General features: G+C 29.3%; 1 long non-coding RNA gene across 1 annotated transcript; it reads left to right on the top strand.

Annotated features, from left to right (window-relative positions):
- Positions 1 to 4,106: 4,106 nt before the first annotated feature.
- On the top strand, positions 4,107 to 9,317 carry LOC136795924 (uncharacterized). The gene is made up of 3 exons (XR_010843637.1): positions 4,107 to 4,176; positions 6,094 to 6,183; positions 9,084 to 9,317. It is a non-coding gene; the product is annotated as an uncharacterized lncRNA (long non-coding RNA).
- The last annotated feature ends 1,033 nt before the right edge of the window (positions 9,318 to 10,350 follow it).

Here is a 10,350-nt window from a genome sequence, read left to right as displayed (position 1 = left end):
ACTACTCCTATAAAGATAAACATAATTAACTATTTTGTAGTAAATTTAACTAGCTTTAATGTGAGCCCTGGCAGACATCAGTACGTCCAATGGTTTGTGAATAAAGTTTTTCATAAATCAAATTTATTGTCTGAACAACTATAAATCAATTTATTTTAGCAAATATCATGAAAACTACTATTCCTACGAAGGTAAAGGTCATAAACTTCTTTATAGTCTATTAAACTAGCTTTAATTTGAGTGCTAATAGATATCTATACGTCACATAGTTCCTGAGATATAGATTTCTCAAAGTAAATTAACTAACTATTAATCTTTCAGTAGATTTTTAAGAAATTTTGCTATTTAAAAAGTTATATCTCGTCAACTATTTAAGGTAAATAGCTCTTTTAAAGCTAATATTTCAGAAAATTTTCTCTTCTTTAAATAAATATTTTTAAAGTTTTTTGAAACAGCCGCCATTTTTTATTCCCCCTACCTATACTTGGCAGACTCATCAATTTTGATTACTAATTATACATAGTTTTCATTAAAGTAATAAAAAATTGGGGTGAGATAACTGCCTGTTTTTCTTCCCGGTTCTTGTATTACAATAATTTCTTAAATCCTATGTTAGACGATACGATGGACGTTGGGTCGAATGATGAGGAAAGTATGATATAAATGCTTCGGTTAATGTGAGGTGAATTTATTTATTTCTGATGTTTTTTGTCATATTGATTCATGATATTTTCATATTTCATTATTTTTGGTTACACTCAGCTGAATTAAATTTCAATTTATAATGATCAGTGGTTGCATGTTTTATTACAGCTTTTAATTTTATTTATTTACATTTTTTGTTTGGTGAGGGGTATCTTATTTATGCTATTGTCCAGGTGGTTGTATATAATTAATAAGTTCTGACTTCAATTGGAGAGAAGAGGTACTCCAAATAAGAAGTTCTCGACAAAGTGAGTTCAGTAGGTTAGATAGCTTACTAGGAGATAAATTGACAGAACGAGTCTTACAGGAACTAGCCGTGAATCCTCGCAGAATGGAAACTTTACTCTGTAGGGAACTAGGCTATCGGTCGTGAAAGGGATGACAAGTCCTAGCTAGAACTAGCTTTAAGTCCTTACAGGAAGGAATCTTTATTGTCTCTAACTGTAAATCCTTAAGAAAGGAAGAAAGGGAGGAGGACAGAATAGGAGGAGAAATTCAGAGAAAGCAGAGTAAAACAAACGTCCATTATTCCCGGACCAAAGTTAATTAGTTGACTTGCCCATTATTAAAATGAGTAAATTTCTCTTAAAGTTATTTTATTAATCATTTATTACTTTGTAGTTTTAATGTTCAGAATACAATCCTTGTTTTTTTTCCAATGCATTTCCTGTATTTTGATAGTAAAAATCAATAACGCTTTTAACAAATGAAATGAGTATGGGGTCATGCTTAATCTGTTTATTGCCATTACCTATCTCACTTTGATATGCTCTTCATTGACATGTGTCACACAGATATCTACGGTCTATTGGAATATTTTAATCAGTAGATTCCACTCAGCAGTCATATTCTCTCGCATGTTCTCATTCATTTAACAATTCAGGCAAAATGCACAGAACAAAATGTTTAAAAAAGGCTTTTATGATATCGCGTATTGCAGGAATGTGCCCTCTTTGTTTTAATGATGGTCTCCCACAAATAGATTATATACTTCTCCCATATTCTATTTTTATTATTTCACTGATCTGTTTTCAAACCATTTACTTTGTATTAGGACCACAGTGGTTCACTATAGATTATGTCTCTACTATCACTTCTACTGTTCGAATTGTTTTATCATGCAGCAATGTTTTGTTTTCATACATACGCTTGGCATTTACAAGGAGTACTCTCAGATCGGTATTTTTCTATTTTATGGATGCTGATGTGTATTACATAAAATTAGGCAAAAAATCTAGTTATAAAATAAATCTATACTGTGATTTTATATTAATATTAATGGGAAGTTTTTTTTTTTATTTACTGTTGCTTTCAAGAGTGGGAGTATATTTTTAGAATTATACAAATAATGCAGATTTATTATTTGTTGGTGTCAGTATTTGTTAGTGTGCATCCATTTATTAAATTGGCATGTCTTTTGAACAATCATTTCCAAATGCTCAATTCAACCTTTGTCAAACTCAGCACCGATCAGTTCAGCCAGAGTGAAGTCTTGGACATAACTTTGAAACTGCATGATATACTATGCCGAGCATGTGAAGATTTGAACAAATGCTTCTCTTTTCAATTATTTTTTTCACTATTTGTTAATAATTTAAATATTTTAGTCGGTGTTTATATTACTATTATGAGTTATAATGAATCGTGTTTAATCTTTACAGTTTTCAGAACTTTAGAGATTTTATTTCATTTATTATGGATAGCTTCATTAGCAAATGTATCAAAATCTACAGCTGATGAGGTAATTGATGCTAAGATCGGCACATAAAAATACTTTATATTTTACATCAAAATAATAATAAATAAATATTCAAAGTTTTAAATTTCAAAATCATTAATAAAGTTCATGGACTGATATTTTCAAATATTAACAATTCAAAGTTTTTGTACTTAAAATTTTTTGGCTCAAGAAAAAAAAAGGTTTTGAGGAAGTTCACCTAAAGAACCTTGAACATTTTAGAAAAATTAATGTTTTCTTTTGTAAAAAATTGCCTTGAATATGTATGATAAATTTGATATAAGGAATAGTCTGAACTTTATAGATAGTATAGTCATATATTTTTTCTCATAATTTATTGCATTACAACCCAGAACAAACTGTTTAGTTTATATTAAGGTGACCAATCATTTGTGGCACAAAAGGAGCACACTGCCACTTGAGATAATACTCACTGAGCTTACCCCAATCCTTTGAAGAAAGAAAATTAATTTAAAATTAAAAGAAATATTAAAATGTCAACTTTTGATTTTTTAACAATAATAATTACTTTTTAGAAAGTAATTTGAACTCGCGTCGGTACACTTGTTTGCTTTAACTCATAGAAATTCTCCCCTCACAGAAAGATTAATTTAAAGTATGTACAGTGTTTTTTATTGCTTATTTAATATCCCAATAAATTGACTCCTAAATTTGAATTATAATGACTAGGGATAGGATTTTTATGTTTTCACATATTTTTACTGACCATGATATCTTCGATTCCTTACTAACTAAAGATGTTTTAAGACATTTCTGGCCAAAAGAAGCCATTTTTATTTCACATATTTTTAAATATTTGGATTTTTTTATATATTTTGTTGTAAATCACATATTTTCTGAATTATTTATTATTTTTTACATATTTTTAGATATTTCCTTAAATTATTTGTTCAATTGTAAATATATTTTTCATAGCAACTACGTAAAATTCGAGATAAGCAAGAAACTGAAAGGTGAAATTTATCATAAATAGTGCGTACAAATTCTATATCTTCATCTTTGAACTCAAATTAAAAGTAGTGGCAATAATAAATTTTCTCACAGAATTCATCGAGAATTTCTCAGAATAAATTAAAAAGAGCAAGGGTCTTATTCCTGTAGCATTTTCCTAGAATTTGTTTGTTTATTCCTCAATCCATTTCTCTGTTTCCCCCCTTCCCATGGTCCTTTCTCATCTTAGTCTTGTTTAATTACAATTACTAATTAATGTCTTGTTATTGAACAGCTATGTTTTCTCTAAGTACATTTTTTTGTACATATTTTAACATAATTTCTTTAAAATATTATTCATATAATATATAATAAATACATATTTATGTACCTTTTTTTAAGTTATAAAATTACTAATTAATTAGTAATTTATATTGTTGAATAATACATAATTTTTTTAATATTTGACAATTCATTAGCACATATTTATGTACATATTTCAGATTTTTTAGCACATAAAAATCCTATCCCTAATAATAACTAACTTTGATTGTAAAAAATAATCGTATTAAGAAGTTTTGGCGGACCATTATGATCAGAAGAATGTGGCAGGAGTACACTGACAATAGAATAGAAAAGATCTTAGTTGGATTTTTATATTCATAAAAAAATTTTTTTTTAAATATTACTAATAATATTTGTAATTTTTCCAGGCAAATCAATTACACATTCTTCTATCTGAGAGATTGTGGAATGAAGATACCAGAAAAATAAAAAACATTGTAAGATTTTCTCATTTAAAGTTTTTTTATTATTAATCTACCATACATAAATCATGAAATGTCATAGGTATAGCTTAGGCTTAGACTAATTTACTTGGACTTCAACTGAATATAGTTTCAGTAAAATGAACTAAGCACTTGTCCTGCTACCTGGTGCAAAGATTGTGAACTTTGTCTATATTTTCATAAGAGACCTAGTTTTAGTGCTGCTACCTGTTGTAAATATTGTAAACATTGTAAACTATCTCTATATTTTTATATGAGACCTAGCCCTAATTTAAATCAAGCATTATGCTAGATCTACACATTTGCCACTTGCCACAAATCAAAGACTTGTACAAATGCTTCGTAAACAAAGTCAGTATCCACATGGCTGTGTGTTCTTCTGTCTTTTGTCGGTTATTACTTTCGATTTACACTAGTTTAATTATAAAAAGGAATAAAATAAAGATAGGCGAATTAAAAGGAAATGTAAATATCAGCAGAGTAGTTGGTTGATGATGAAAATTCATAATAATAGTACTAGATAAACTATAAATTCAACTTTCTTTCTAGAATTTTTATCAGAAACTTGTTAATTTAATTACCCAAGCATATAATGTTTTTATAAACTTATATTTATGCAGTAATAAATAAACAATAAAAGAGCAAAAATATTTATCTGTTGGTAGTTAAGAGTTTACTTAACAGCAGGATCAGATGAGATCGGAAGCTATCGGCTATTCCCAATTTCCTGGTCTGTCTAAGCCAGTTGTCCAAAAACAGTTTTTTGCTTACTTTAAATATCAAATTCTTACGTTACAGTAAATAATGAAGGATCGCTAATTATTTTAAATAGATGAAATCAAACGTACATTAAAGTTTTTTGAAAATTTGGTAAAATTTAACTCCTGTCAGACTATAACAATGAGAATATTAGCTATTGGAGAAGTTTGTTGGGGGGTGCGGTCAGCAAAGAACAACATAAATAAACAAAACCATATTTCTTTATTTTACGCCGACGTTTCGACCTGAGTTTCAGGTCTTCATCAGGGCTATAGAACAAAAGAGATAACAACAACATTTAGAGTAACATACAATTGAAAAGGAATAGTATACAAACAAATTTAGAATTATACCAAATATTGAATTAAATCATAAATGATAAAAAATTGATAACTGATAATTGAATAGTACAAAATTTTAATTGATTGATATTCATGGAATTGTATGGTAGTAAATTGAAAACAGTGACAGATGAAATATAATATCATGTATATTAGATGAGAATATTAGCTATCTGATATTAAAATCACTTGATTGTACATTGATATACCCAGTTTAATCAAAAACATGTATATAAAGTGGCATTGCCGATCAGTAAATTTTATAAAAAAAAAAAGATAGTTGGTGAGGCATATACCACTTTTAAATATGTAATTTCAGGTCAGTACGACTTTTTGTTTTCTAGCTACGCTTCACTTACCTGTGCATACACTAGCTAGGTACACACAGACTGTTTTATGAGACCTGGTTATTTGGACTGAGGAGACCTCTAAACATGTATTTTTGTTATTCAGTGTTATAACATAAAAAATCTGTATTTAACATTTGTAATATTCCCTTTCACCATTTTATTTTTTCTATCACCTCTAAGCCTTTATAAGAAGCGATTAAACAAGTAAGTAAAAACCAACAGAACAAATTATCATTTTATTATATTTTCCTTTCAGAATCAAAATTTTGTCAGTTAAAATTCCAAACATCTTGCAAAACCTCTTTGTTATTTTATTAAAGTTGATGAAATAGAATCTTATTATGTCTATCCGATTATTTACAGCAAAAAATATTCGAATAAAAAGGTTTAAAGGTGATAAATAGAATGAAACATACAAATGTTTCAATATTTATCTTTTCTAATATATATTTTTTTTCTAGGGAAAAGTGGAAGCATATTTATTAATGAAAAGAAGAGTCGAATTCAAAGTTTATGGATTCCTTGTGCTCGATCATACTTTACTTCTGTCAGTAAGTTGATACCCATAAAATAAACGACATATATCAGTCCTTGTATAGCATTTTTACATACCAATGGTACCTGTTCATAATGGATTTGATATAATCACAAATAGGTGGTATAAAAAAATATTTTTTTAAGTGATTTAAAGTTAACTTTGAACAACTTATTTCATAATTGGCATAATATTCGTAATAATAATAATTTCATGATTAGCCATCTATTGTAGAGGGTATAATCTGTTGAAGGGTGCAATATAATAATAAATATATATTTTTTAAACTTATTTATTTATATTGTTTGATGGTGAAGAAATAATTCCAGGGATATATTATGTACAGATGATGATGATGATGATGATATGTGAATTAGAAGAAGGTTTGGATTTTGATCAAGATAAACCATTAAGATATAGTTTTAACTATTTATTAATGGCCAACGTTTCGACCCACCCTGCAGGTGGTCATCAGAGCTAAAATAAAAGGATACAGAGTAGATAAAGCTAATGTAAGAGAATAAAAGTGACATGTGAATAAAACAGATATAAATGAGGACGTATAAAAAGACATCATACAAATGAACATAAATAAAAAATGGCAATGAAGTTAAAGATGAATACCAAAAAAGATATATTAACTGACATAGTAATAAGTAATTAATTGATAACAAATTAACATATATTACCAAACAGCTCTATTAATTAACCAAGAAAATATATTAACAGACCTAGAAATTAGCAATAAAAAAAATTTTTACTAATAACTATTTTTTAAATAACTAATTTCTGCTAATCTCTCTTACTGGTATTGATAATTTATCTGTTCATTATTGATTGACCTAATGATATATAGTTAATTCCTATATTAATTAATAGATTTGTTAAATAGTACATATATATATATATATATATTGTAATAATAAAAAATTATTTAAAGTAAATAAAAACGGAAAATTGATGGTTTTAACTTAATTCTCATATCTTGAGTATAGCTTTAAGATGACAAAGTCAAAAGAAAGGGTAAATATTAAATAAATATGAGAATTTTTATTTTTAATTATATATAATATTATAGACTCTTAATCTCAGGGCGGGTTTCTAGGCAATCAGAACAGACACTTTACTACTAATAACACTTAAACTAAATTAATGGCTATTTTACAAATGTATTAATTTCTAGTTAGAACAAAACTAACCAATTACATAATCTTCTTTTGATGATTGAGGAGTCTTGATATCTTCTTTCCCAAAATACTATGTCTAACCGTCAAATATGGCTTCCAGTCCTCCCTGCTTCCAGCTGACTTCCTTTCACAAGCCAATCCAAACCAAGAGTCCCTTATTCTTCTTGGATGACTCTTTGATGTCTTCTTTTTACAAGATGTCTACCACTGAGAGTAGCTAAGGGATCTATAGGATCTCTGTGGGGGGGGGGTGGATAAGGGATCTACAGGATTGACATCCTGCCTCAAGGCGATGTCATCCATCTACCGCCTAGGCAACGAATGATTCCAAAAACCAAGCTCTCTTCCTTCCCCTTCTATAGGTGCTCCTTCTCAACATCGATTGCAGTACTAGGTTTTTTTTGTTTTTTTTTTTTATGATTTTCTTATTATTAACTTCTATTTTATTCTAAGGGGTTGGCAAGTCTGATGGATAAGAACTGTAGGTGCCTGCAGGAAGGAAACTTTACTCTGCAGGAAAAAGACTAGCAGTCCCAAAGGGGATTGTAAGTCATACGGAAATGAGTCATAGGTCCTTGCAGGAAGGAAACTTTGCTATGCATGGAACGAGCCTGCTGTCGCAAAGGGTAAGTCCTACGGGAACGATCCATAGGTCCTTACAAAAGGAAGCAAGATTTAGGAAGGAGGGGAGATCCAGAGAAGTTAGAGTGAGATAAAAGTTAATATACAGTAGTGGATAACTCAATATATGAGAGTTTAAGTGAGCCAAAAAGGCTGTGAAAGTGGGGGAGCAAAGAGTCTGAAGAGCAGACAGATGTTTCAGAGCTGGGTGACTTAAGAGGAAGGTTCTTAAGAACGTGCATGTAGCAGATATGAGAGAAGGTACAGTTTCTATGAATCTGCTGTGATACATGCAGTCACTATCCCTTTGAGATTTAGATTTCAAGGACTTAATTTGTCGTTGTCCTCAGCTGGGGCTCCAGCCGTGGTTCCTGGGGTTCTGACTAAAATTGGAGATGTGAGGTACTATATACCAGAAGGCCTTGACAATGTGTGTTCATACATGTTAGGTAGTTGGCTAGGAGATAAATGGGGGTGATCCTTACGGTAACTAGCCCTAAGGCCTTGAACAATGAAGACTTCGCTCTGCAATGTACGAGCCTGCAGTCAAAAAGGGATTTTAAGTCCTAAGGGATTGAGCTGTTGGTCTGAGAGATGGTATTTGTAAGATATTAGCTTTTAGTGAATCAGAAGATTCTATTGTAATATTTATTGATTCTAATAATACATTTAATGATATTACAACATATAATGTGGTTATTAATTTTGTGCAATCCAAGTATTTACAAGAAATACACATTTCAATATACATTTATCTGTTGACTATAGTAGTTCTTGTTGCAGCAGTTAGGTAGTATATGTAACAGCCAATCAGCAGCTTGAGTGGTTACTAACAGATAGTAGCATGGTCGCTACATCACTTTTATGTTTTAATGTTAGCTTTACCTATTCTATATCTTTTTATTTCAATTAAGACCTACAATGTGGGTCGAAACGTTAGCCATTTATATGAATAGTTAAACTTATTTCTTAACTGTTTTTCTTAATTACAACCTGGACCATCTTCTAATCTCAGAAATAGTTTCCTAAGAGCCATTTATATATAATTTAATTCAATGATAAATAAATTAAGACTAAATTTAAAAAAAGGTATATGTGGAACTTTCAGATCCTGGGTGCTGGAACTACATATCTCGTCATTCTTCTTCAGGTGGGCAGCAAATCCTCTCTAAATGCTTCGGGAAGTGGTCCAAACTATAATGTGACTACAGCTGTTAGCAGTTAAACAAACTGTTTGAGTGATTGAGAAATCAAGAAAGCACAAGGGATTTTTTTTTTTAATAGAGTTAAGTGTAGTAAAAAATTGTAATTGTGTGTAAAATGGCTAGAAGTAAATGTCTGTGTTGTGCTGAAATCTAGCAATGACTCACTCAACTAGTTAAAAAATCAGTTATTTTGTTTCATGGTAAATGGATACTAGTGACTCATTACAATTTTACTAATTATATACTTTTAGATAAATTAATTTTTCTGTAGTACAAATATTTTGAATTGATTGTATATGTTTATAATGTTATCAAGTTTTTTAAACAATTATAATTATATTTCAATACATGTTTCTTGAGTTATTATGTATTTTTTAAATTTATGTTAGTTAATTAATTTATGTATGTGTTCATTTCTGTTTCAGATTTAGTTACTTTTTATAATTGTTTCTATTCGTTTGTTTCAGTTTCGCTGTATCTTTTTAATAATCACTTGTTTCATTCGATGTGTACTCTGTTAATTGATGTTAAAATTAGGAGTTTTGTTGTGTTGTTATAATAAATAAATAAATGAATGATACATGCACCTCTTGTGCACCGAAATCTCTGCTTCAATCTTGAATACAATTGCATCATTCAGTGTCTGCATACATTTAATCTATTTAAGGTTACATTATTCTAACCTGTTTTATTAGTTTATTGAGTTATTTAAATTAGTATTTTAGCAGTTGGAATTAACAGTTACAACACATATAGGTAGTTTTTGTCACAAGAATTGGCTGAGAGTTGTAACTAAATAGTTAAAGAGATTTTTGGTAGCCAGCATTAGCTTATAAATTAGTTCATCTTACTAGGATATTAGCGAAGTGGCTCTTTGATAATATTTTTGTTACATCAGATATTGTGTTTTTGCTTCTTGAAGAAATTACTTATTTTGAAAGAAAACTATATCTTTAATCCGCTGACATAGAAAGTGAATCTTTATAGGATTTTCCAGGTTCGTCACACAAATGTTAATGTTGATGAAGTTTTTCCTAAAAGCAATTTTAAAAATGAATAAAGCTCTAAATATCTTTTAAGACATTCAGCATGGGAAAGAAACTCCAGAATTTATTAAAGATCCTTTCGGAGAAAAAGTAAAGGAATGAAGATCTCAAAATGTCAAGCAAA

The sequence above is a fragment of the Halyomorpha halys genome, unplaced genomic scaffold, assembly GCF_000696795.3.
Source record: "Halyomorpha halys isolate HHAL.00 unplaced genomic scaffold, Hhal_1.1 Scaffold12.1, whole genome shotgun sequence".
In the NCBI taxonomy this organism is placed as follows: Eukaryota; Metazoa; Arthropoda; class Insecta; order Hemiptera; family Pentatomidae; genus Halyomorpha; species Halyomorpha halys.
This window is presented reverse-complemented; position numbering and strand designations above follow the sequence as displayed.